This window comes from Alligator mississippiensis, chromosome 4 (genome assembly GCF_030867095.1).
Source record: "Alligator mississippiensis isolate rAllMis1 chromosome 4, rAllMis1, whole genome shotgun sequence".
NCBI lineage: Eukaryota > Metazoa > Chordata > Crocodylia > Alligatoridae > Alligator > Alligator mississippiensis.
Genome location: NC_081827.1, coordinates 16,994,064 through 17,021,105, shown reverse-complemented (window position 1 = coordinate 17,021,105; position 27,042 = coordinate 16,994,064). Strand labels below are relative to the sequence as shown.

At 42.5% G+C, this 27,042-nt stretch overlaps 1 protein-coding gene across 2 annotated transcripts in view; it reads right to left on the bottom strand.

Annotated features, from left to right (window-relative positions):
* The window catches only part of SEMA3D (semaphorin 3D), a 210,241-nt gene extending 206,445 nt beyond the window's left edge, over positions 1-3,796 (bottom strand). The window contains exons 1-2 of one of the 2 annotated variants that reach the window (XM_059725809.1): positions 3,574-3,796; positions 2,128-2,239 (exon numbers count right to left, since the gene is read on the bottom strand). The gene's annotated coding sequence lies outside the window, so the exon portion shown is untranslated. The remainder of the gene's footprint in view (positions 1-2,127; positions 2,240-3,573) is intronic. The other variant, XM_059725808.1, reaches the window with a different exon arrangement.
* Positions 3,797-27,042: the final 23,246 nt, after the last annotated feature.

The following is a 27,042-nucleotide window of genomic DNA, read 5'->3' as shown; positions in this document are numbered from 1 at the left end:
AAGTGATGGGGCCACTTACCTAGGATGGCAGAGTCTTGTTTGGGTTCCAGGCCTTGCTCCAAAGGCCGTTTAAGCTTTTTCTCTAATGGTGGTATTATGTTGCAATGAATAAGAAGCCTCTGGAGCAGGGATTGGAATGCAAGCCTCCTCTCTCCCAGGTGAGTGATTAGACAACTATATTACTGAGTCATGGTCTTTCTTGGTTTCTCTCTCTCTCAGCCAATTCATTTGGAATCCTTCTCTGCACAATGGAGTATCCTGCAAATCCTAGAATAGCATGTAAATCAGTGGGTAGCACATCTTTGAGGGCAGTGGGGGTTACAGGCTTGAATCCTCTCTGGTAAGGGAAGGAACTGCATCGGAGTCTCTCACATGATGGGTGACTGTACTAACCACTGAGCTACTGTGTAGCAAAATGGGAATCCTGTTGCTGGTTCCTCCTCTGATTGTCTTAAGCTGGCCATCACCACTGTGCAGCCTGATTTCTTAGAAGCACCCTCATAATATGTAGCAATCAATGCCTGGCAAGAAAAGAATACCTAGTTTCTGGGTTCCCATAATGCTTAGAGAGGATACAGGAGCCAGGCTGCTCTGCCCTGTCAAGACAGATCAGACTAGGCCTCCTAGGACTTGGGTACCAATGTTCTGATTAAACTTCTTCTCAGGAATGTAGAATTACAGAATCACAGAAAAGTGGGGCTGGAAGGGACCTTTGGAGGTTTAGTCCAAATTTCTGCCTGAGGCAGGATCATCCATATCCAAATCATCTGACACAAACCCTGTCTAACCGATTACTAAAACTACCCCAACAACCCTGTTGCACAACCACCAGGCATAGCACCTTAACTTGCCACAGGTAAAGTAGAGGGACAATGGCAGTCAGCATAGCCCTTTTCTGGATAGGACTCATAATCCTAATCACTTTCTCATCTTCAGCTGAGCAAACTAACAGACCAAGATAAAGACATGCATCATATTTCACACATGTAATAACACAAGGTAGAAAATGAAGCTCTGTTTTGTGTTCATTGATTAACTGAAGGTTCTGATAAAACCCATGCCTCTCTTCCCCTTGGCCAGATTTGTAATTAAGAGTAAGATGGTGATACAATGTATTATTACAACTTAAGATCTAGTTTGCGTGTGCAATCAATCTAAAGGCAGAGCTATACAAATGAGCAGTCTGAGAGCTGCTCTGTAAGTAGACAAGGAAGCATTGTCTGGTACGTGGTCTGACAAGTGTTTTGATCTCTATTGTTCTTGGAAAACTTTTCTTAGTTCAAATAAAAGTGAAGCATTTTTAAAGGAAATCTAGGTTGCTGCTTTGTGATTCTTCAATACACAAAAACCAATTACATCACACGCTGTGGAATGCTTCTTCTTTGGACACAGCAAATGCCATTTTCAATATTTATAAGAAACCGTGATCTTGAATAACTAAACGTGGGCACCAACTATGCAAGTACCCAAAGCAATATACAGCTTGTTTTCAGTTTGAGAAAACTAGCAACCCCCTGCCGCTGACCACCACAGGTCAACCATTAAAAGGATGGATGCATTGGAGCAATATAATTAGCTTGACCATACTCATTACTATATCTGTATTTCTAGAAAAAGGAGAATATTGGTCTCAATAGCTGCAACTCCAGAGTTCAATTGTGTCACACTTACACTAAGTCTAAAAATGCCTGTGCCATCTTTGTCTTTCCTTCTTCACTGTTTAAAAATAATAATAACATTTAAAGAGGAACTAGTCCCACAAATGCTAAGAAAATCCCAGCAGGTACCTAGTCTTGCCTATCTGTATGGCCTGCATTGTTGTAGTCTGATTAAACAAGCAAGCAGGATCCACTCCTGTGTCTTCTCAACTTCTGGGCAAGAGCAGGTAATGCAAACATCTACTACTCCTAACGTAAGGCTAACATGGATAAGGCACATGAGCAAAAGCACGTAAGGCCATGACATGGCTAATATTATGTCTAGCCACCTTTGATTTCCAAGCCTGAATGGCCAAGTACCGATTTACACTGGATTATTTGGAGAAATTCATCAGTCCAGAACAGAGCTCAATGTTATGTCCCTGGAGCCATAGCAAAATAGATGCCTTAACCCCTCCAGCCCCCATACCTCAGTGTTCGAGTGCATTCATCTGGATCACACCTACAGCTTGCCAGGGAGGACAGGTGTTCTTCTTCGACTCCACACCTGATGTGATGATCTGGGAAATATCTAGCTAAGCCTGAGTAACGATCAAAGACAAGAAAACTAGGCATGGACATCATTTCCAAAGCAGGGCCCGAAGGTGAATGTACAGGCAGTCCTCAACTTACAACATTTTGAGTTACAACGTTTCACACTTACAACATTTATAAATTGACACCCTGTTTCAACTTTATGACATCAATTTCGACTTTACAATGCTTGATCCGATGCGACGCCATGCCAGCGAACAAGTTCTCTGTGTCACCTGTCTCCCTGGAGAACATCTGACCAAACTTCTTTGGAAACTTTCTTTAAGAAAGCAGACGAGACTCCAGGAAAACCTGCAGCCAGGACTCCTGAGAAGCCAACAGCCTTTCAAAAAGTCCAGCAAAGTCACCTCAAAGAAGTCCTTCCAAATCAATATGATTGCTATTTGCAATATAAATACATTCATGTAGCTATATCACTCATCTATAATTGTTCCAGTACAAAGTTCTGGGGTATTTTTAGTGAAAATAGGGTATCGGGCCTTGGTTCAGGAACCAACCCCCCATTTATAACCCCATATATATATCGGGCCTTGGTTCAGGAACCAATCCCCCATTTTTGTCATTGTTTCTTATGACAAAATTGGTTCCAAGTTGCAACGTTTCGACTTAAGACGCGGTTTTCAGGAACCGATTGTGTCGTAAGCCCGAGGATTGTCCCTGTACAAAGATTCCCATCTGAGTGAGGAGCGGGAGGCAAAGGGAGACCCGTTGCCTGGCTGGAAGGCAACAGCCGTCCTACCCACAGCACCTTCCTCACAGCATCCCACCAAGCAGGCTGTCAGCTCTTTCAGCCAGCCTGCCTCTGAAGTGCCTGACCTCCTTCCCAGATCCTCAGCACTTCAGCCCCGACTCCCAGTGATGTGGCTGGACGGGGGTTTCCAGCACAAATGCAGGAGGAGGGCGGCTCTCCCTCAACCACCCTCAACTCAGCAAGCCCCTTCTTTAGACTCAGGGCACCCCCCAGAAAACACCACCCCTCGGTTTCTCCCTCTAGGAAAAAAGCAGCAAGAGCCACGTTTCGCTTGCGGGAACGGAGGGGACTCCGCGGAGGAGGGAGCCGCTTTGCCAACTCCGGGAGAGGCTGTCCGGGCCCCGGGGGAGACGCCACGTGCCAGCGGGGCTGCGGGAGCCGGGTGCCCGGCGCTGCCGCTCTCGCCGCCCGCCCGCCCGCCCGCCCAGCCCAGCGGAGCGGAGCGGAGCCGCCGGCCCCAGCGCTGCGCTGCGCTGCGCTGCCCCGCCCGGGGCTCGACGGCTGCGCCGCTGCCTCCCGGGTGCAGGAGCCGGGGGCCGCCCGCCCGCGGGGCAGGGAAAGGCTGGGTACCTGCCGGGCTGGACGTGTCCTCGGGCGCGGAGGGCGGGCGCTGCTGCCCCGGCGGGCTGGGCGGCTGCAGCCGGGAGCCGAGCGGCGCCGCGTCCCCTCCTGTCCCGTCCCGTCCCGTCCCGTCCTCGCGGGGCTCAAGCGGCGGCAGCGGGGTCCGCACTCTCCGCCAGGGCTGGCCGGACTGGCAGAGCTCGCTCCTGCTCCCCCGCTGCCATCCCCGCCCGCCCGCCCGCCCTCACACGCGCACCCTCCGGCGGGCGCCTGGTGCTGCACCTCCTCCCCGGCTCCGCTCCGCTCCGCTCCGCTCGCAAGAGATCACACCTACCCCGAGAGCCGAGCCTCTCTGCCGCGCGCTCACACACACACACACACACACCCTTTCACAGATCCCACACCCGGAGGCCAGGCAGCCTCAGTTATTGTAGAGTGTATTGCACACACACACCCTCACATCCACGCACACCCGTATCCCCCCAGCACTGCTAGCCACCAGGACACTGGACTGACACCCAGCTCCAGCAGTGCTGCTGGGGTCCCGGGGGGAATCAGAGGGTTATAAATACCTCATAGATTCACTAAGGGTCCTAGGCTGACCACCAGACTCATCTAGGGTCCTAGGGTGAATCACAGGGCTCTAGGTACCACACGGATTCACACCCACTCTGGGTCCCGGAGTGAATCATGGAGCTATAGGTACCACGCAGATTCACTTAGAGGTGGTACCCACTAGACCAGACCCACCCTGGGTCCTAGGGTGAATCACAGAGCTAGAAGTACCACACGGATTCACACCCACTCTGGGTCCCAGAGTGAATCATGGAGCTATAGGTACCACGCAGATTCACTTAGAGGTGGTACCCACTAGACCAGACCCACCCTGGGTCCCAGGGTGAATCACAGAGCTATAGGTACCACACGGATTCAATAATACATGCTACCTCCACAGGACCAGACCTACTGTGGGTCCCACACAGAATCACAGAGCTATAAGCACCACACAGATTCATGCCCACTCTGGGTTCTGGAGTGAATCATGGAGCTATAGGTACCACACAAATTAATTTGAGGCGGTACCCACTAGACCAGACCCACCCTGGGTCCTAGGGTGAATCACAGGGCTATAGGTACCAAACAGATTCACGCCCACTCTGGGTCCCGGAGTGAATCATGGCACTGTAGGTACCACGCAGATTCACTTAGCGGTGGTACCCACCAGACCAGACCCACCCTGGGTCCCAGGGTGAATCACAGAGCTATAGGTACCACATAGATTCATGTTCAGTCTGGGTCCCAGGATGAATCACGGAGCTATACAGGTTCACTTTGAGGTGCTACCCATAGGACTGTGTCTACCCTGGGCAGGTGCAAGACTGGGTCACAGCACAGCAGGCAGCCTCCGGGTCAGGAAGGAGCACTGCACACCCCTGGCAAGAGACCTTCTCATCACTGGCAGGATTCCCCCCTCAGAGGGAAAGGGCAGGAGATAAAAGATGCCCACGAGCAAAGGAAAGAGCCCATAATTTGAGCAGGGTGACCTTCACAAGCAGCTCGTCTGAACTAAGTAGTGGCCAGCATGGGTAGATCTGCCTTCTCATTTAGTTATTTTCTCCTTTGTCCGTCGTCAACCTTTTCATTCGGCAGACCACTTCCTAAGAAAGAATGCCTCACTTGGGAGCCACCCACTCCCACACCAAACCAACACCCTTCCCAGGCTTCCTTCTCAACATCTTTTATTCTGTGGCTGGCCAAGGAAAAGCCTTGCTGACCACAGGCTGAAAGACACTGCACAAACTGCATGGATGGTATCAAACTTCCCAGACAAGACACCCGAGCATTCCTCCAAAAATGGCCTTGATTCCTCCTAGAGGGAACGCAGATTGAAAGTTGGCAATTGGGTTATGAACCAGACTACCAGTAGACTTCCACTAAAAGAACAACAAAGATCAGTCAAAGAATGGGATATATTAGGATTTCCACTTTAGGGAAAGTTTAAACTTCTCGACATTGGGGTCAGAGACCACTTTAGTTATTACGGTTGCCTCGGAAAACAAGAACTCAGAGTTGTCTTCTTATCACCTGTCAACAAAGTTAGGGTGAGTTTTATATTAAGTCTGTCACCACAGGATATGATGATTATGAAGTTTTGGAGGCAGAGACCATATTTTTGCCATGTTGCTTAAACCCTGAGCCATGAGTGTGGGTTGTAGGCATTCCCTCTATATGGGGAAATTACACACACACAAACACACACACACACACACACACACACACACAATCATATATATATATATATATATATATATATATATATATATATATATATATAGGAAGGTTGTTCACTGAATAATAGAACCTTGGAAGTGGCCGGCAGCCTTGACTTGTACTGTTTTGCAAACTTCAAAAATGGTTTTTCAACCTCATTTCCTCAACAATTCACACAGAAAAGACAAATTTCAGCATCACAGAAAAATTTCTATGATGCTCAACATGGTTTTAACATGGTTTGTTATTCTTTGCTAGTTAGAACAGAGTTGTGATTAATATGTTGGAAGCCAGAAGTCTGTTTGAATTTTAAAAGTATAGAAAATTATTTTTCCCTTTGATAGCCAGGTTCAGAATACATGTCAGGTAGATTACAGGTAATGACACTTTTCCAACAGACGAAGTTTAGTAAAGAAATACAGATCTTCTAGGACTGGCAAAGATATAACTTCCATTGATTTTCATGAGTGCTTTCTATCCATTAAAAATTGTCTAATCCTGAACAGGCTAAGCACTTTGAAAAAGTTTTGGACATGCATCACATAGATTGTCTTAAATGCTAGGTGCATCCTGAAAGATGCACTTAGCATCTTTTGAGATCTGCTTAAGTACTGGAAATATTTCAGGCCATGTAAAATAACAAGGAAGCTTAAAGGCCTCCTTTTTAATTTCTTATCAAAATCTACATTCTTTATGTAATACAAGGAAAAAAAAAAAACATTTGGCAGTGTTTTTTGGGGTTTTTTTCCTGAATGGCCACATTTTCTCTTTAGAATAAGGCTATTTACTGTAAATTTAACATAATCAACAAGTAAAGTTTAATCTTTCCAAAATATGCTAAGCAAATCATACAGTTATTAATCAATGCATTTACTGAAACTGTTGAAAACAAGAAAAAGATGCCCTCTTGTGGCAATTTGACTATGATGTTTAAAAGTGGGGGAAATAGTTCATAAAATTTCAGGAAGTAGAATAAGCATTCCTTTTTACTCTATGTGTATTAGGAATGGCTATACATGCACTGATAAGGTTATACAAAGGTGATCCCATAGGAGCAGAATGAAAAGATATATTCACTGTCCACATAGAGAACCTTTTAAAAGTTCAGATAGTAGAAAAGTAGTCTCCTTAAGCATAATAATATAAATCACAGCTGTTCCCACAATTTTAGAGGGAAGCATGAGAGCTACATCAATGAAGGGTGATTTCTCCAAATGCCCTGCAAATGGTTGAAAATTTCATAGAAAAGTTAGCTTCAAATTTCTTAATGTTATTCATTGGGTATTTATTTTCACCTGCAATTTAAAGATTGGTGAACTCAATATCATACAAATGTGAGAAAAGAATGCATTTATTGCTCTGTCTCTGACAGTTTATTTGAGATTCCTTGGGCCAAATTCTATGCTCACAATGGCCAATGTAACCCGCCAAACTTCATAGTAGTAAGATGAATCACAAAAAAGAGGTTAGACTTGTATGACTTGTATTATTCACTTTTACTTCTCTCCCTGAACAATGGTTAACACACAAAGAGACAGGAGTTAAAATGGTGCAACATGTCTTTAAAAGTAACTAAACAAAACCTAAGAGCTAAGCCATTTTTTTGCTTGCTTGTAACAAGGCATCTGAAACGTGATTATTGTCCAGCTACTTAATATCAACTGAGTAATCTAATTGGTAAACAAAATTATTTTCATCACACCGGAACTATCATAGCAGAAATAGAGTCTCTTAAAGGTTACAATGGAAATATGCCACAATATCATAAGCATTTATCTTTGTTCAGGGGACTATTACTTCTATGTAATATCTTAGGTGTACATGGCATTGTGTAATGCTTCATATGATCCAGATTATTCTCTTGCCGGAATATTTTACAACCAAAGTTTTGGCAGTCACATGTTTGATACTCACTGAAGTTGATGTTGATTTAGTACATTGGGCCCTGGATGAGCTCCTAAAGGAACATGTATAAAACTATAAGAAAACATTGTCCAGACAGTTTAAGTTTTAAAGATGGATGTGAAAGGGGTAGAGTAGTGCTAACAGTGTCTGTCACCTTGCAATCCACGCAGAGTAAAGCCTTTAGCTCTGAGAGTGACAATTCACCCTGTCCTTGCTCCAGTGTGGGTGAACAACTGAGAAGAAATGCAAAACTCTGGTCAGAGATGATACCTTTTATTAGACCAACTAAGAAATTGCAACAAAAAAATAAAAATATTTTTTTTTTGCAAGCTTTTGGGCACGTGCACCCTTCCTCAAGCTCAGGGAAAATTAAAGATGGTAAAAAGTCCCCATAGGTAGAAAACAAACTTGATTTTTGCACAGAGGTGAACAACTGAGACAGCCATTTCCTGCCACAGCTGCTCCCTTCACACCAACTCAGCTTCTTACACTCTGCCTGGTCCATCCCATCTAGCCAGGATGGGGAGCAGCAACTCAGAAATTGTTGTTTTACCTCCATTCTGATTTCCCCACAACTCAAGCACTTGCAAGGGAGGGCTGCTTACTTCCTTGAATGGCTTCACAGCCAAGTTCATGAATTGGCCTTTCACACTACTGCTGTCTATCAGAAGAGCTTGATATAATTAATTTCTTTATCAGTACAAATACCTTATTTTTTCTGTACATTCTATGTGCAAAGATAAATGCAACTGACTGAAATCTTTCCCCCCTTGCTCGTTCATCATGCTAGAAAAGTGGTTTTCAATCTGTGGTCCACAGACCCCTAGAGGTCTGCAGACTATGTCAAAGCGGGTCCACGAAAGGTGATTATGATTAATCAAAAGCATGTGAATACCCACACAAGTCAAAGGGTCTTCACCTCCTTTCAAAATTCCTGAGGGGGTTCGTACCAATGTTCAAAATGGTTTTTTTGGGGGGTCCACAAATGATAAAAAGTTGAAAACCACTGTGCTTGAGGATATAGAGAAGTAGTTAGCCATGTTAAGTCTGAAGTCAGGCCGAAGGAAAGGCAGGGTGGCACTTCAGACACAAACTAGTTCAGAGATGTATAAGCTTTCATCAAGATCTGATGAAGTAGGCTGCCATCCATAAAAGTTTATGCCTCCCTGAACCTGTAAGTCTCTAGAGTGCCACCTTGCCCTGCCTTCTGACAAAGGATGCAGACACATTATAAATGTGTTTCACTTAGGAAAGTCTTTTTGCATTTTTCAACACTGTATTGCAATGCTTACTTGGTGCAAAATATGATTGAGGAGGAGCAGCCAAGATGGGAGATATGAATCCTTTGGTCATAGTGGATTATAAGAGAGTTTCACAGTAAATTGCTAGTTGTGGTACAAGAAAATATCTTAATAAATATTAGCATCTATAAAGCTGTATCTTTGCATCAGCTGATAAACAATATATTGCCCCGTGGTGTTCCCAACGGAAAGCCCATTATGCTAGGTGCTGTATAGATGTAAAGGATAATGGTGATCTGGGACCTTTTGAGTTTACATATTCTTGAAGGAATCGGGTACAAGAGGTATGTGAAGAACATAATGATGAGGGGCAGGGGAGGTAAGGTCAAGGGTGACACTAAATAAGAACATAAACCTGTACAAATCGAGAAGGCAGAAACATAACAGTGGTAGGCCACTGCTTTTCTGAAAAAGTCATCATTTCTTGGTCATGGTGGATCTGATGCTGAAGTAGTAACTAAATTCAAAGTCACTATAGTCAATTATAATTCACATTGGGCAGCATGTTAATTTGGATCCAAATCAATTATTCCACAGTGAAAGTTTGGTGGTGTTGTATGCAGATTCCCACCTTCACTGGGAAACACTCCTAAGAAGGGGTCAGATCTTGTGCCATAAGCACTGAGGACTTCCACTTATTTGGTGGAAATGGGCCCAAACCTGCCTTAGAAATTTAACCATAACAGTGGAAGTGTAGACTTTAATACATCAAGACCTTACATGAGAGAACCAGGACTGGAAGATATATTCTACTCTTAATGGAATGAGGATAACTCCTATTGACTTCAGTGAGAACTATATTCATATTAAAGTCCCCCCTAGTGTTACATATAAAAACAAATGCTATAACAAGAAATTATTTCACTTTTTTTTTTAATCTCCAGACACAGGATCTCAGGTTCTGTTTATCTTTAGTATGAACAAGCCTTTGTGTACTCCTGAATGTCACTTTTAATACGCAAAATGTACTTGTGGTTAATTGAAGAAAACACACCCAAGAAACGGTTCTATATTAGATAGAAAAGGTCTTTGTGGCTTGAAAAGATAGTTTTGTCCAAAGTGCCCCCTATTTATTATTTATTTTTGGATATTTTTGTTTCCCACCCAATTTAGAGTAAAAATTACTCTGACTGATCACTTTTCAAGCAAAATATCTGTTAAATGAAACCACATGTTTAGTGATTTACACAGCACATTATATGGACTCATAGGCCTGGCTATAAGGTTATCCTTAATAAAGCCCAATTTTGAGTGTATTACAAGGTTTCTGTCCTATTTCACAAATGTTACATTTGTTATAACTTCATTTACAATGACTTATTGTTTACAGTTGTTTGAGACAGCTTTCTTAAGGCCAAGGCAAGCCAAAACCTGTGGGTTATTTGCAGGAGGGGTCAGAAAAGAAGAGAAATAGGTTTCTTTGTAATTTGATTTTTTAAAACAAATTTCCCATTATTCCACTGGGTTACTTCTCTTTATTATCGTGTTCAAATTCACTTCACGCTGTGTTTGCCTAAAGGCTAGGTTTTCTTGCAGAGCACAGTGAAATGGAGACTGAAGGGCATGCTTACATTTGGAGAAAGTAAAGGAGGGGACATTGCAGTGATGCATCAGGTTCAAAGAAACTGTCAGGATATTTTTTTTCTAATGTTGTTAAACTAAGTCCCATGGAGACTGTGCGGTCGAAGCTTCCTCTGCAGGAACAAAGACCCCTCAGGCTAAAGAGCCTAGTGAGGAGTCTACGCCCCACTCAACGAAACCCAAACTAAGGGATCCCAGCAGACCTTCCACAGCAAAATCTACTGTGAGCAACATTTCTAATTGGCAGCTTATTACATGGGCAGAGCTTGGAAGAACACCAATATTCCTTTCCCTGCAATCTGCTCCCTGACAGCTTGCAGAAGAGTGGGGGATTTGCTCTCCCCCACATTGTCCTTCAGCTCTCCCTGTCAGATGTCTTCTTGGCTACAGCCTTTGAAATTGGAATGAAATCATCCTTGACATGCATATATAGTTGGATGCCACTTGCTTTTATTTGGCAAGGGTCCTCTCCTGGACCAGGATCAGGACCAGGGGCTATGGACAAACATTTTTGTTTAATTTTGCATATTTAGAGTAATCCAGTTGAAGTCAAATGAAGTACATGCATAAGTGGTTACAAGTCTGTAGAGGGCTTTGGTATGAAAGGTGCTATTCAGCTGTAGGTTATTACCTAGAAACAGTATGGTCCCATTTTGATTGTCATTCTGTTTGTTATTGATAAAAGTTACCATCACATTTTAAATGCATATGTGCTCCACTCAAGCTAAATAAATATATTTCTAATTAGTTTTGTTTATTGCTCTTTTCAGTGCAAAAAGCTTGCTCAGTTTTATACTAGAGTTAATTCAGTTCACATCAGCAATATTTCTAGATGTGGCTATGTCTGGCTGCCTTTCAGTCTTTTGGGCTATGGTTAAAAAAAAAAAAAAAAAAAGCCTAACAAATTAATAAGTTCAACATCATTGAAACCATGTGCATGTATGAAAAAATGTTGATCTATTTAGTGGCTGTATCAGCTGCGATGACAGTAACCTGGACTCAAATGCAGACAATCCAGGATGTTGCTGTAAATAAAAAAAAAAAATTCCCTGTATGTAGAGATGCAACATTGTGGTTTGGGTAAGAACCCTCTCATCAGATCAGATAAAAAATATGAAGTGAAATGTAAGATTCACTCAGTTCTTAGATTCCCTTTTTGGGGCTCATCTTACTGAATGGTCAAAGTTCCATTAGTTTTACTGTATTATAGCAACAGAATTGGGACCTTAGAGAAAGAACGAGTGAGTAGTTTTAAAGGTAGTGTTAGAGTGATAATCCAGGAATTATTCAAGATGCAACAATTTCTAAGGGTGATATATTTATTAGACCAACTGCATAGCTGGGATACAGTTAGACAAGCTTGCAAATGCAATACATTCTTCTCTTGGTCTGAGAAGCAAAAACTAGCACAGAATAGTAAGAAAAAACAATTGGAAGAGGAGGGAGGAACATTTCCAGGCAGAAGAAAAGAAGCCTGGAAGGCTTGACTCCTGGGAGATCAAGACCTATCAGAATTGAGGAGGGTCATTATCACCTTTCATACACGGGAAGAATTTAGGAATCAGGTACGTTATAATGTTCCATAAAACCAATATCAGTGTTAAGGCCTTGGTCTTTAGTATCCAGCAGTTTATGATTTTTTTGTTCCCAAGTTCTCCTTTTAAAAGTATCAGGTAGATTTCCCCCGAGTACAAAGACAGTGGAGTCAGACAGGAAGCGGTTGTTCTGTGAGAAATGTGCTCCATCCTTTCCTCTATGTGGAAAGGTGCTAAATCTATTATTGCACATAGGCATTAGGTGCCTATGTAGAAAGAGATTAGTAATTCAGTTATTGAAAGAAAAATATACATCTATTACTTCTCAATGTTTTTTTAAAATAATTTTCTGTATTTTTCCAGCTGAAGGGGAAAAAAACCCAACAAAAAGCCCATGAACATGTCAGTTTTACTTTTCATATTTGGTCATTAATTGGATTTGCAATATAGAAAAACCTGAAAGTGAAACCAAAGTAAGCACTACTTTTACAAAAATCAATGTTTCAGTCCTTTTCTTATTTTATAATGTTCATGTTAGTACTGACATCCAAAATCCTGAATGGTTACACTTTTAAGTTAGTCAAATAAGAAATTCACTGATACAGAGATAATCTATACAGGTACTCCTCACTTAACGACCTACCTGTTTAACGACCGTGCGGACTTACGACCAGCGAGAACTGGTCGTAAGTACGAGAACTTTGGTCGTGGAAACGGCAGCGCGGTGTCTCAAGCCAAGGCACGCAGTATCAAGGGGTGGCTCCTCGCTTATCGACCAATTTGCTTAACGACCTAGTCGCAGGAACGGAAAGCGAGGAGTGCCTGTGCATCAATAACACTGTAAATTTATAAATTTAAAGCCTGGAAAAGAAAATTATAATAATCGGATCTCCTGAATAGCACAGGCTAAAAAAGTTTAGGCCCATAACTTCTGGTTGAGCTAGAACAAATGTTTTAAACACAAATCACTCCCATCAAGACTGGATTGTGTCAGAAACGTGGCCAATCCCTAGGTAAATTGGTTCAGTGACTAATTCCCATAATTCTGAATTAAGAACAATTATTTTATCACATGATACTATTTTTAAGATGATAAGAGTTAATTCAACTGAGTGCTTAGTTGCTACCTGGCAGACAAGGTTCCTTGGGTGAGTCTGATATCTTTTATTAGACCAAACCAAATAGTTGGAGAATAGTTATTCAGCAAGCTTTCGGGTTCAAAAACCCTTCGTCAGACTACCTGTAGTGTTCAACATCTCCATTTTGGTAAAACAGAAAAGCTAAAACAATTTACTCAGGGATCAATTCTGTTCCCAATTCTAAGGACGGACAGACACAGTGGGTGTATCTACACAAGACATTTACTGCACAGTAGACTAATTAACTGCACAATAAGAATTGCACACCTACATGTGTGCCCCTACTAGGCTGGAGTAAACTAATATACTTGCACTAGAGCCCCTTGTGCCCCAACCAGTCCCTCCACAGCACATTGTGCTGGGGAAGAGCAGCCTCAGGCTGGTAGCCCAATCCCCTGGGCCTTCTGCCAGCCAAGGCAGCTCTGACCTGGGTCAATGTGCTGCGCTCCTGGGAGCACATTTATGGAATCATAGAAAATTGTGGTTGGAAGGGACCTCAGGAGGTCACATCTAGTCTAACCCCCTGCTCAAAGCAGGACCATCCCCAACTAGATCATCCCAGCCAAGGCTTTGTCTAGCCAGGTCTTAAAGACCTCCAAGGATGGAGATTCTACCACCTGTCTGCGTAACCTGTTCCAGTGTTTTACTGCCCTCCTAATGGGATAAATCTTCCTAATATCTAACATAAACTTTCCTTGTTGCAACTTGAGACTGTTTCTCCTTGTTCTGTCATCTGCTAGCACTGAGAACAGTCCAGCTCCATCCTCTACAGGTAGTTGAAGGCTGCTAATAAATCCCCTATCAGTCTTCTCTTCTCTCGACTAAATAAGCCCAGTTCCCACAGCCTCTCCTCAGAAGTCATGTCCCCCAGCCCCATCAACATTTTCGTCACCCTCCGCTGGACTCTGTCCAATTTGTCCACATCCTTTCTGTAGTTCAGGGCCCAAAACTGAACACTGTACTCCAGATGTGGCCTCACCAATGCTGAATAGAGGAGAAGAATCCACTTTCCTTGACATGCTGGAAACACACCTACCAGTGCAGCCCAGTATGCTATTAGCCTTTCTGGCAACAAGGACACACTGTTGGCTCATATTCAGCTTATTGTCCACTGTGACCCCCAGGTCCTTTTCTGCAGAGCTGCTGCCTAGCCAGTCAGCCCCCAGCCTGTACCGGTGCATGGGATTGTTGTGTCTCAAGTGCAGGACTTTGCACTTGTCCTTGTTGAATGTCATGAGATTCCTTTGGCCCAATCCTCCAATATGTCTAGGTCGCTCTGAATCCTAGCCCTACCCTCCAGCATATCTACTACTTCCCACAGCTTGGTGTCACCTGCAAACTTGCTGAGGGTGCACTCTATGCTATTTTCCAGGTCATTGGTGAAGACATTGAACAAAACTGGCCCCAAGACCAACCCCTGGGGCACACCCCTTGATACCTGCTGTCAACTAGACACTGAGCCATTGATTACTATCCTCTGAGCCTGATACTCCAACCAGTTTTATACCCACCTTACAGTCCATTCATCCAGCCCATATTTCCTTAGCTTGCCTGCAAGAATGCTGTGGGAGACTATATCAAAACATTGCTTAAAAAATAAATAAATAAATAAATTCAAGGTTTACCGCATTCACTGCTCTCCCTGCATCCACCTAGCCAGTCACCTCAGCATAGAAGGCAATCAGGTTGGTCAGAAATGATTTCCCCCTGGTGAACCCATGCTGATTGTTCCCAATTACCTTTTTCTCCTCCATGTGCTTCAAAATGGATTCCTTGAGGACCTGCTCCATGACTTTTCCAGGGACTAAGAATAGGCTGACTAGTCTGTAGCTCCCTCAATCATCCTTTTTCTCTTTCTTAAATATGGGCACTATGTTTGCCATTTTTCATTCAGCCAAGACCTCTCCTAATCACCATGAGTTTTCAAACATAATAGCCAGTGGCTCTGCAATCACATCAGCCAACTCCTTCAGCACCCTTGGGTGTATCCCATCCGGCCCTGTGGACTTGCATATGTCCAACTTTTCTAAATAGTCCCTAACCTGTTTTCTGCCACTGTTGTACCCTCACCTCTTCCCCAAACTGTTCTGCCCAGTGCAGTAGTCTGGGAGCTGACTTTGCCTGTGATGACTGAGGTGAAAAAGGTATTGAAATGGCATGCCCAGGAGCAATTAGCTCTGGAGTTTATTTACACACATTAATTGCAGAGTGATCAAGGTTATGCACTTTGAAATCATGCATTTCTTACTTCTCAAAACTGACCAAAAAATTATCCTCATTCTACCCAAGTATTTATTAAATCAAGATTTTTCTCTTTCCTAAGTATATAGAAAGCAGGTTTTTAAACAAAGTAAATATTCTGAAACACAAATGAGGTGGTTTAAATAAAATAATTATTCAGAATAGCAAGATCTAAATCTAAGCACAATAATATCTCCAAGCCATAATTTACATAATCCTGGACACTGATCCAGCCTGTTTCCTGTAGGGCTCTTTGTAGTATGTACATACTGGACAATATAGGCTAAGGGCCAGATTCTTTTTCCATCTATTAGGCATTGAATTAAGTGATTCTATTCTGCTCTGTTGATATCCTGAAAATCCATTACTTTTATAACATGGCTTCAGCATATGCTTCAGACTGGGTAACAAATATGCAGTTTGCATTAACTGTTTTTCAAGAGTCTGGGTGAAGTGGAATGACATCTCATTTAGGCATGTAAATCCACATATGCACCTAATAGGTAGAATAGGATCTGGTCCAGAAATGGCAGTATATTAAGCTATTTCCATATCCAGGTTAAGCCAAAACCAGAATGGAATAGAAGCATCTCAGTTTTTTGTTTGGTTTTTTTTCAAATACTGATAAAAATGGAAAATGTACTGTTCCTCTCCTTCCAGTTTTTCCCTCTCCTTATACTCGTGAGTTAATACCATCTTTCATGCTGCCTTGTATACCTGGAAACAGTTTCCTCTTCTTTGGAAGACAAACACATGACTCCACTGAAGCCACATTAATGTCCACTATCTGACCATCTAGCTCAGGGTTTTGGGGACCAGATGGCATTTGTGTTGTTGGAAGCACAGTTCATAGCACAGATAAGGCTCTCTGAAAACCTTTATTGATAGTTGTGTTTGTTAAATCACCCCTTGTCTGTACTCAGGACTGTGCTACATGTTTCTTAGCTGACAGAAAGTTTTCCCAGCCTGATATTTAAAAGCAGATTTCTTTAAGTGCTTGTTACTTAAAATAAAATCCAAAAAAAAAAAAAAAATCACATTTTAAACTAAAAATAATAAGGTTGGTATTTTGCTAATTGTAAAATTAGTTCTGCCAGAGCATTTATTTTTAAATCTTTAGACCCATAACCATGAATTTGACATATTTTGTATGAACCCACAGGCAGCCTCAGCAACCAAGTGATCTTATTATAATTGCAATCATTCCTCTTCCTGTTGTTTGTTACATTTGCTTCTTGATTTCTGATTCCTGGTAGGTGAGAAATTATTTTGGGCAGAGACAGTATCTTCCTGTGCCTTTGTATAACATCCAAGAGAAGCTCAGATTCTCATTGGGGTTTTGTGACGCTTTATCAATAGAAATAATGAATAAAAATATTAACGAGAGAAGACTGAAATGGGATTATTTTTCAGACCCAGGGGAAAAAGTCCTCTCTCTATATTTTACAGTTTTGAGCCTTTATGTATTTAAAATTAGTACATAGCATTATCCAAAAACACCAGACCTGAATTACATTAATTTACACTCCTGTATCTCCAGTGTAACTGAATTATTGTGTGTGAATTCAAACTGAAGTCACTGAATTGAATTGCACAGTCCACATTATGCAGAAGGGCAGACTAGATCAGTGGGGGCCAACTTTTTTGGAAAACATGCCTTAAGGTAAGCCTTGCCAGACCCCACTTTCCAAGTGCTAGTCTGATCCCCTTCCCCGTCTGTTGTTCTGCTGTCTCCACCCTGCCCGATCTAACACTGTCCTCGGTGTCCGATTCATTGCTCTGCTCTCCCTACTAGATCCACTGCCTGCTAGATCATCACACTAAGTGGCTTCACATGCCACTTAATGAAGATGATGGTCTTCTTGGTCTATGGGTAACATGCTTGCTAATCTGCAGTCAATGGTAACGTGTCCCTTGGCTTTAAGGGAATACAAACTTTAACTGTGTCTCTCTGCGTTTGGCTCAGTCTCTGAAATAACTCAGTCTCTAAATCTACCTCTTCAACATAAAGCCTTAACAAAATCACAACTTCAATTAAAAAAAAAAAAATTCAGTGTAACAGCATACTTTAAAAGCTGTAGCTTGATTGAAAAAAAACTAAGAATTATCCTTAGTCAGGAAAAGGACATTTTTCAGCTTTGCAACACAAGAAGTAAATGCTTTTTCTATTTCATTTTCTTTTGTTTTCTACAAAGTCATTTTTAATGCAATTTTCTTGGCCCACAAACCCTGTTTGGAACATCAGATCTTCGATATTTTTATTCATCCATATACCATCATTCAGCAGTCTGATTGTATAAGATTGTTTAAAAGCACAAAACCTATTTGTTTTGGCAACATTGTTTAGGAGCTACGTTTCAAAAGAGTGCCATAGTTTAGCATACACTGTTATGTACACGTAATGTAGTATTTTAAATTTTAAAACCCCAGCACATTTATTTTGCAGGTGCAAGTTGTCAAAACTTGTGGCTTCTTAACTTCAACCCAAAGACATAACTATATCCATATTTTTATAAAACCGGTTACATATTCTAATTGCAAATTACATAGTCCCTGTTCATTTGATGGCCCTTTCCTTATGTTTATTGAATCTAGAATTAAACTATAAAGGAAAGCAGACTTGGCAGGCATCTAGGTGGTTACTGAAAGGATCTAAGGCATCATAGTTCCAGGTTTTGTGGTGGTTGTGGTAGAAATGGATTCAGTGCTCATGTTTTGCTTTTATGGGATATCATTGGACACTTATAGAAACACATTCTTTTTTCTCCAGAACTATGCATCTAGGATTCACTGGAAAATTTAAGAGCAATTTTCTGATACCTCATTGCTAAGTCACCAAAATAACTCATCCCTCAAGTTAGTACTTTTTTTTTTTTTTTTTTTTTAAAGGACAATGGCCGGTAGTTTCAGCATAAGTCTATGGCATATTTCCTTCCAAATATAAGAACCAAGTATGTGCAATGCATGCACACAAAGTTGATTTGGACAACAGAGAAAAGAAAATTGTGATAGGTTTCATAACAGTTAATGCTATTTCATGAATATAGATAAGAAAATGACAAGTTATTTTAATAGATTTAAATATGAAATACAAAGTGACCTGTATAACCCTGGCCACATGGCTTTAGTCAACGATCTCTGCTTCAAACCCGTACCTTGGTTCATCTGCAGGGTATCTGTTAGAAAAGCATCCAGTCTCAATTTAAAAATGTCAAATGCTGCTTCAGCATTGACATTCAGTGTCTGAAATCTAAACACTGCAGTTTGGTACTAGTACATGAGAAGCAGAAATTGATGGGGTGTCAAGTGGCTGTTACTTAGGTGAAGACATATTTGATACATCTCAGTATATTTACATGTAACATGGTGCTTTGTCTAATGATACAATTTAGAAGGTACATTTGCCTCTTTAGATTTTTTTATTCTCACTTTTAGGGACTAAGTTAAAGAACATTTGACATATTGCTGAGTCAGTGGTAACTAGGGATTTATACAAGCATTACATTTAGATCCACTTATGTTCTAAACAACAGAATAAATAATCTCCTGGGCTAAGTACAGATAGTCAAAAAACCTGAGGCTCAATTGATTCAGTCTTTGCAAGTTAGTCTAAGCTGCAAAGATTGAACCAATAAGCAACTGAGCAAACATTCACATTTGATTCAGGAAATGCAGCCACATGCTTGCAGTGGCTCAGGCCAGAAGCCAGGGCCACTAGACCATGACTTCATGGCATGTAGCCACTATGGGCTGTGTGTTAGCTTCCTCTTCCTGCTGCCCCCAAGGTCTCTGGAATTTGCAGTCCACAGTCATAGCAGCAGGACTCTGTAGGGTTGCTTGTCACTTCTTCCTGCTTCCGGGTGCCTCTGGGACTTACAGGCCACAGTTGCAGCCAGCAGTAAATTTAGTAGGGCAGGGCAACTCTGTACTCAGGGGAAGGGAAGTTTAGCCCCCACTCCCTGACCCCAGATGAGGTTTGCCTGGGGGGGAGGGATGGGCAGTGAGCCAGCTAATGAGGCCAGTGAGCCAGCCCTCACTGGCTCCAGCTAGGAAGCAGAGGGACAGGGCCAGGCCTGCTCTTTGGAGCAGACAGCACAGCCCAGCCCAGCCTAGGACCAGAAAGCATGCTGGGATGCTGGGGGAGCTGCGACTTAATTTGTACCAGGAAGGGGTCTAGGACAGAAGTTTCATAACCTGCGTTGATGTAAATCAGTTAATCCGGATACTACATTCAATGAGGTTTATCTTAAATTACTTTTGTGTGGGCCGGGCCCCGATCCCACCGCCACGCGCGAGTCGGGAGGGGCGATCCGCGGCCCATCTTTTGCGCACGCGGGCTGTGGCCAGCAGTCCGGGCACGCAGGGTCGGAGAAAACCGGTGGCAAGCCAGAATTAGTCACAAACGCGTAGTGGTTGATTGAAAAGATTGTTTACTTACACCCAAAGATGGTAGTGGTGTAGGCTGGACAGGTTTCCAGGCTCAGCTCCACTTAGATCCTCGCTAGAGTACCACGACAAATTCGATTGCTCCCACGGAGTTGTTTAGGCTCTGCGGGTCCAGTTTGGTTTCTTGGTTCCCCAGAGTTGTTTAGCCTCCGTGGGTTTGAAGATTAAGTTTACAGGAAAGGGATACGTCTAGGATTGCGATCGGCGACAGGGAGAGGCTAGAAGCAAAAGCTCCGTAGGTTCGGTTATTAAGCCTCTATTGTCTGCTTAGGCAAGGCGCGTTGGGTCCGCAGCGCTTGGAGATCTTCTTTCTCTCTCTCTCTCCCTCCGACTTGGGCGGAAGCTACCCAAGCCTTTTGTACGGCTAGCAAGCCAATAGCTAGCCGCCACGTGTGCCTACATTTGGAACTGGCCAATAATGTGGCGCGAATCCAAATACAAATGGCGGGAACTCCTTTGCAACGTGCATCACTAGTATGCAGCAAAGAAATGCACCCTGCAAAGAAGCTGTAATTTGGCAGGAAATCCCCCGTTGCACCAGAGTTCTCTCCCGCAGCAGAGAACTCTATCATGCAAAGAAAGCTACAATCGGCGGGAAAATAATTTAGCGGTGCCAAAGCGCACACAAACAAAAACCACAACTTTGGGTTGTGACAACTTTCAGCCATTTTGAAACTGGTTTAAATGTCACTGAACTTCTGTTCTGTTACAGGTTTAAACCAATTCTGATCACTTAAACTGGTTTGATTGTAATTTCTGTCCCCAGCCCTGGAGGACATAACCTCACTAGTGCCTAGGGCAAAATGTAATATAATCCCTCACATTTCACTGAACTGATATGATGTGGCCTTTTTTCATTCACAGTTTAGAAAGTGTTTTGGAAGAGATGTGAGAAAGTCAATTTTTTGCTACACATGGCAATGGGAATAGAGTTCCACATGTTACTGTAAGTTGTCCATGCACATGAAGCTTTCCTTATGGCAAGTTAACCTATGATTGTCTCTTTGGAGGTTATCTTGCCTTTTCCTATGAAACATCTAAGACTTGTCATTGTTGGAAACAGGGTGCTTAACCAATTAACCACATGTTTGATCCAGGCATGCAGTTTGTGTGTTCCTAGGGCCAAAAGATAAATACTATTTGGTTAATCTAGGAGCTTAGATTTCATTAAAGAAAACTGATATTTTTTTAAGGGGGAAATGCCTGCCCCCCCCCCCATTGCATCTTTCTTCTACATTGTATTTCTTACAACAATTATTTCTGCTAACTTGAATCCTAGACTGAAACATGCAACTAAACACTAAAGCTAGGTACAGATGTTCAAAAAGCCCAAGGTGGAATTGATCAAACATATTTGGGTTTCTGTAAGCAGGGTAGGTTAGTTCAGGAGCAAACAGAACACCTGTTCACCTTTGGTGGAGGGTGGGCAGATGGCATACAGGCTGCCTGCACTGGCTAAGGCCAGCAGGTTGGGGTGCTCTTGCAGGCCTCTCAGTATGCCCTGCAGGCTCCCTAGGCTGCTGGAGGTTGCTGAGTGTAGCCCAGAGTCCAGTCCACCTTGACTGGCTACTGGGCACAGGCCAGCATGCCTCCTTGCATTGCTGGTGTCTATCAACCGCAGGCAGTCAGTGGAAGCAACCATGCTTGTCCATACCCTGCAGCTTGGTAGGTGCCCTGGTGCTGTGCCTGATCACCATGGAGTGAGTGTCAGCAGACCCAAGGAGCCTAACTGAACTGTAGGGCATGGTGAAGCACTCCTGCCTCCCTTGCCAGTATCAGTCACAGGCATCAGCAGCCAGGTCTGTTCCCTGGTGCTGCACCTACTTACAAAGGTATAAGGTTCCCTGGGTGTGCTTCTGCACATCCACACATGGACCCCCATGCTCCCTGCAAGCAGGTGCAAACCCAGGGAGTCTGATCAGGGAGGGGTGCACAGAACAGTGAAGTACCCCTCCCCCTCATCGTAGGCCATCATTAGCCACTGTGCTGACTCCAATCTGTAAGAGCCTCTGGAGCAGGGCCAGCTGGGTGCTTGGCTGAAGCAGCCAAGTGCAGGCTAAGGATAGCGTGCCTTCCTGAGAGTCAGGGGGCTGCAAAGGCACCTGGGACTCTGGCAGATGGTGACCTAACACGATTCAAAAGGGGATCTGGTACAGAAGTTCAATGCACTGAACTAATTCAATAAGTTTGAATGCACATTGATCCAAAAAGTATCTTGGACCAGATTCTGCCATTTTTAGACCAGACTAACTATGTGCCCTGAAATTCTGTATGGTTACAGGTTTAGTTTGATTTCCAATCACTTACTTTGAATTGTGTGTGACATCTTAGGCTAGGTACCTAGGCAGACAAGGTTCTTTGGGTGAATCTGATATCTTTTATTAAAATTTAAGTTGGTCTAATAAAAGATATCAGATTCACCCAAAGAACCTTGTCTGCCTGTGTCCTTAAACCAACACAGCTGTAGGCTAGGTACAGATGTTTGTGGGGCAGTTTTGCTGAATATTCCATTTTTATATTTTACTTATGTTAAATATGCCTCTCATTACCCTGCAACTCAGTTGTTTTCTATATTGTTTCTGACTCCTAGTGATGGAATAAAAGGAATGTCCAGCAATGTTTACTAAGGATCAAATCCTGCTACCACTGAAGCCAACAGTAACATTTAGATTTCACTGTATGCAGAATTAGTTCATTGACCTTGGACAAAATCCTAAGGTTTTTAGTCCTTATCTCTTTACTATGAGAAGGTTATATTCTTCTGAAGTACACAGTACATTTTACAGTTCAGCTCAAAAACAGGGGGCAGATCCTTGGCTGATATAGTTCATTGTAGCTACATTGACCTCACTGGATCTATAAGGAAACATTTCATACAACCATTTATGCAAATACTGTGTTTTCTCTCAAGTGATGAAATGATTTATCATCACAGACTACAAATTACAGGTGACCCTCACCATTCACGGGGGATATGTTCTTGAGATCCCCACAAATGGCGAAATCTGCGTATACAGCACCGCGTTCATGAACGCAGTGCCCCTGGTGGCCGGGGGGTGGAGAACGGGGCATGGCTGCGCTGGTGATGGTGTGAGCCTGGCAGTGGCAGCAGGATCCCGGCAGCGGCAAGTGCAGAGCTCCTATACATGTATTTAAGATGCAGTTTCAGCATTCATGAATATTTGAAACCTCAAATGCCAAACCTGCCAATAGCGAGGGTTTCCTGTAATCATTTCCACTACAATGAATGTTTAGACCATTGGTTCCCAATCTGTGGTAGGCATACTGCCGGTGGTACCCAGACAAACTATCAGTGGTATATATTAACAGATTTATGATAATTAATTTATGTAACAAAAATTTGCTGGTGGTACTTAAGGTTATATCATTTTAAATTGGTGGTGTGCAACCTGTCAGAGTTTGGGAACCATTGGGTTAGACATCAAGTCTTTCAGTATTTTAAACATGTTACTCTATTGTGTTAGTTGCAATGTGTTTTAGGAGATCAATTGAAATACAATATGGTTAATTTGAATTGGCTACATGTAGGCCACAAATGCTTCATGAAGTAAAAGCAATGAAGTGTCTTAAAAAACATTAAAAGACTTCAGAGAGATTAGCTTTCTGTTCAGGACAAATGGATCTGAAAGTAACACACTTCAAAAGAATGTTTAGCTCAGTTTTAATTTACCTGAAATGGTTTTAACCTTTGACTTTTTATCTTCACTACTACTCTGCAATCTAAACCCACTACATACTACTCGAACCTTATTCAAGCATTGAATAGCTAAAAGAATGATTAAATTATCCATGTTAGCAATCAATCAGTTTACTAGTTGGTCACATAGAACAGGTCCAGATGAGCATAGACATATGGCATGTGGCACTGCAGACCCGTCTGCAGCACCACACACTGCATGTGCAGGCATTCCCCGCACTGCTACCTTGCAGTGCTAGCTCCTACTTTTGGGGGGGAGAGGGGGAAAGGAGGGAGGGAGAGGGTCAGACTTGATGATTGCTCAGGTCCCTTCCGACCCTACATCTAAGAACAACACAGGCCAGCTACCTGAACCCTCAGCCAGGGCTCATTGTGTTCTTAATCTGCATTCTGCTGTTCGGTCAAAAATATTGCCAGTCCTTTAGTTTGTTATTCAATTTATAATAACCACAAAATAAAAACGCTGGTAGTCTCTGTCAAGTTCCCCTTTTTCTTGAGAGTTCCCTTCTGGGGCAGACCCTTGTTATGCTGTTTACAATGTCCATGGGCCTATCTACAGCCCTGTTGTCAAAGTCATAGGCATAACTTTGCCAAGTGGCAGTCTATCATAGCAGTCTCTGTTCCCTTCAGGGATACCTCCCTGTGCTGTTAGTGATCACAGCTTGGATCCACACCCTGGCAAAAATCAGCGATCAGGCTGTTTCCTCACCCTGGAAGTCCCAGTCTTCTCCACCTGGGGCACCTCACCATCCAGGTAGCATCCCTCCCTTAGCCCCAAGCTTTGCTCCTACTCACAATTCCCATTCAAAAAGTCTCTTTCGGTCTTTTGCAGGTCTGTGAAATCTTCAGCTTTCAGCATCCCGAGGAATACCAGCAAGGCCATCTCTGCTCAGCATTACTTCCCTGGAGTCTTTCTGCCTGAACCTCCATGCCAGCCCAGGTAAGTTTTTTCCCCCTGGTTCTGACCCCTTTCCAGAGGCTAGGTTTTGTTCTTACTCCCCACAGTTTGGAGCCTCCTCTCCTCCACCCAGAACTCCAGTGCCTTTTAGACTTCCTCGCTTCCCTTACATCGCACTGGTTCACTCATCTTAAAGGGACTACATCTGTATTAATGAAGTCTTGCTGCCATGTTTCCAGCTTTAGCTCATCCATAGGGGTAAGCATAGCAGGATCTAACTCCAACTCCCTGCTACAGGGTTACTCTTAAATCTGGATTTCAGGATATTGTAGGTCCAGTTTTACAAGTTCATAGTATCCAAAATTCTTATTGTAATACACTGGGGTATCAGACCTGACAAGGAGACAGAGTAGAGCATAGCATGCATCTCTCCAGAAACCTTTTTGATAGATGTAAAAGTATCTTCATACAGAACTTTTAGCATTGATAAAACAATTAAAAATAATCAATCCAAAGAGAAATCATTTAACGCAGAAGACTTATTTATTATTGGGATGTCCCAATTTCCCCTCTTAATTAAACACATGCAGGGTTTGAACATGGAATCTGAATGTATCTACTATTTCAGATAAAAGGACATTTCAGTTAGTTGATACCAGTAAGTCTAATATTCTAAAAGCCTAAGTCTGTCTGTCCGTCTGTCTATCCATCTGTAATGCTTTATTCACACACTGATTGGCTGACGGAAACAGCCAGAGTGCTCCAAGCATGGGGGAACATCGCTATGATTCAGAAGCCACGTCGAGGACTGGACATAGGGTGGCCCCATCCTGCTCCCTGCAAGAGGTAGAACATGGCAGCATGGGGCATTAAGTGGTGGCACTCCATACCAGCCCCCACCTTCCCCCTCCCCCCCTGTCCTTCTTGATGGACAATTGGCCAGAAGGATCATAAGATCATAGAGAAGTAGGCTGGAAAGAACCTCAAAGTCATCTAGTCCAGCCCCCCTGCTCTAGGCAGCATCATCCATGATTAACCCTTCTCAGCTCGGTGTCTGTTCAAGCTACTATAGGTTGTGAACGTTTAGATGAAAAATCATACCTATAGTATCTCTGAAGATGAATTGATTATAATATTTAGCCCTATACTAAAATTCATCAAGCTTTGGAACAAATTGAATTGCACCAAAGAAACAGAACTTTTCCCTGGAACTATATTTTGGAGCCATGTAGAATTAACTGGTCAACTACAAAACTTGCTAATTCATGGTTGTGGGTGACTTTTCCATCCATTTTCAGTCCCACTATTTAAAGTTCAAATAAACCTTCTGCACATTAGAAAAAAGTACAAATAAAAGAAGAGGGGAGAGTTACTGAAAGGCCCTTCAACTTTTGCCTTTCCTTACAAATAAACAAAAATGCAAGTTTATATAAAATGCATTGAATTGTACATGGCACTTGCCATAATATGGAAGTAAGTGGGAGTTCACCATAATATCAAGAGATAGTAGCAGAAGATTTAAAACCATCTTAAACGGTATGCTTTCAAAAGATTTAAAAGCCTTCCCTAGTGCCTCAGTAATTTTAAGATTGGCTTACCCTGAAAGTGACCTGCTCTCAGTCTCTTTCAGCCAATTAATTCTCTGCCTTGTTCATTAAGATTAGTATTGAAAACTTAAAAAAAATCATTATGTGTTAGCACAATAAGAACAGGACAATTTTTTGGCTTGCTGTTAATAAGAGATAAGTTTCTTTCATACCTTGAAAGAAAGAAAAAAAATGATTCTGTAGTTCCCATATTAACCTCCAAGAAAGAGGAGCCTAAAAGATCTAATTTTACAGGACCACTGGGAGGGGAGGGATTTTTTTTTTTTTTCCTCTTGAGCACAAACTGATGAGAATATTCCACTAAACTGAAGATGAATCAGGAGGAAAAGGACAAGCAAAGCAAGCTAAATACCAGGAATAACTTACCTATCTCTCCATTTTGGAAGTTGTATCTGTAGTGTAACCAATAATCAGGAGAATAATCATTTTCTGTAAGTCTCTTTGGGTTGCACCAACTGTAGAAGAAATACATGGCCATGTGTTTATGCTGCTTTTACAGTTAAAAAAAAAAAAGGGGGGGGGGGAGAAATAGTAACAGTGCTTGTTCTGTCCTATATAGGTATTCAATTGCCCTCATCAACATGCTGTCTGAGCAGAGTCCAGCAGTGCATTAGTATAACCAGAGCTGCTTAGCATTTCAAAATACTCATGGTCACAATTTATTTTATTTTGCTTTTCTATTTTTATGTTGTTTACTTGATTTCATAATATCCTCTACTGCTACTGACCTGTTACAATGAAACAGCTTGATGCAACGTATTGGAAAAAATTGTTGCGTCAGAAACAGTTCTCAACCCCCCCCCCCCCCCCCCATTAATTTAAACAACAATTTTACA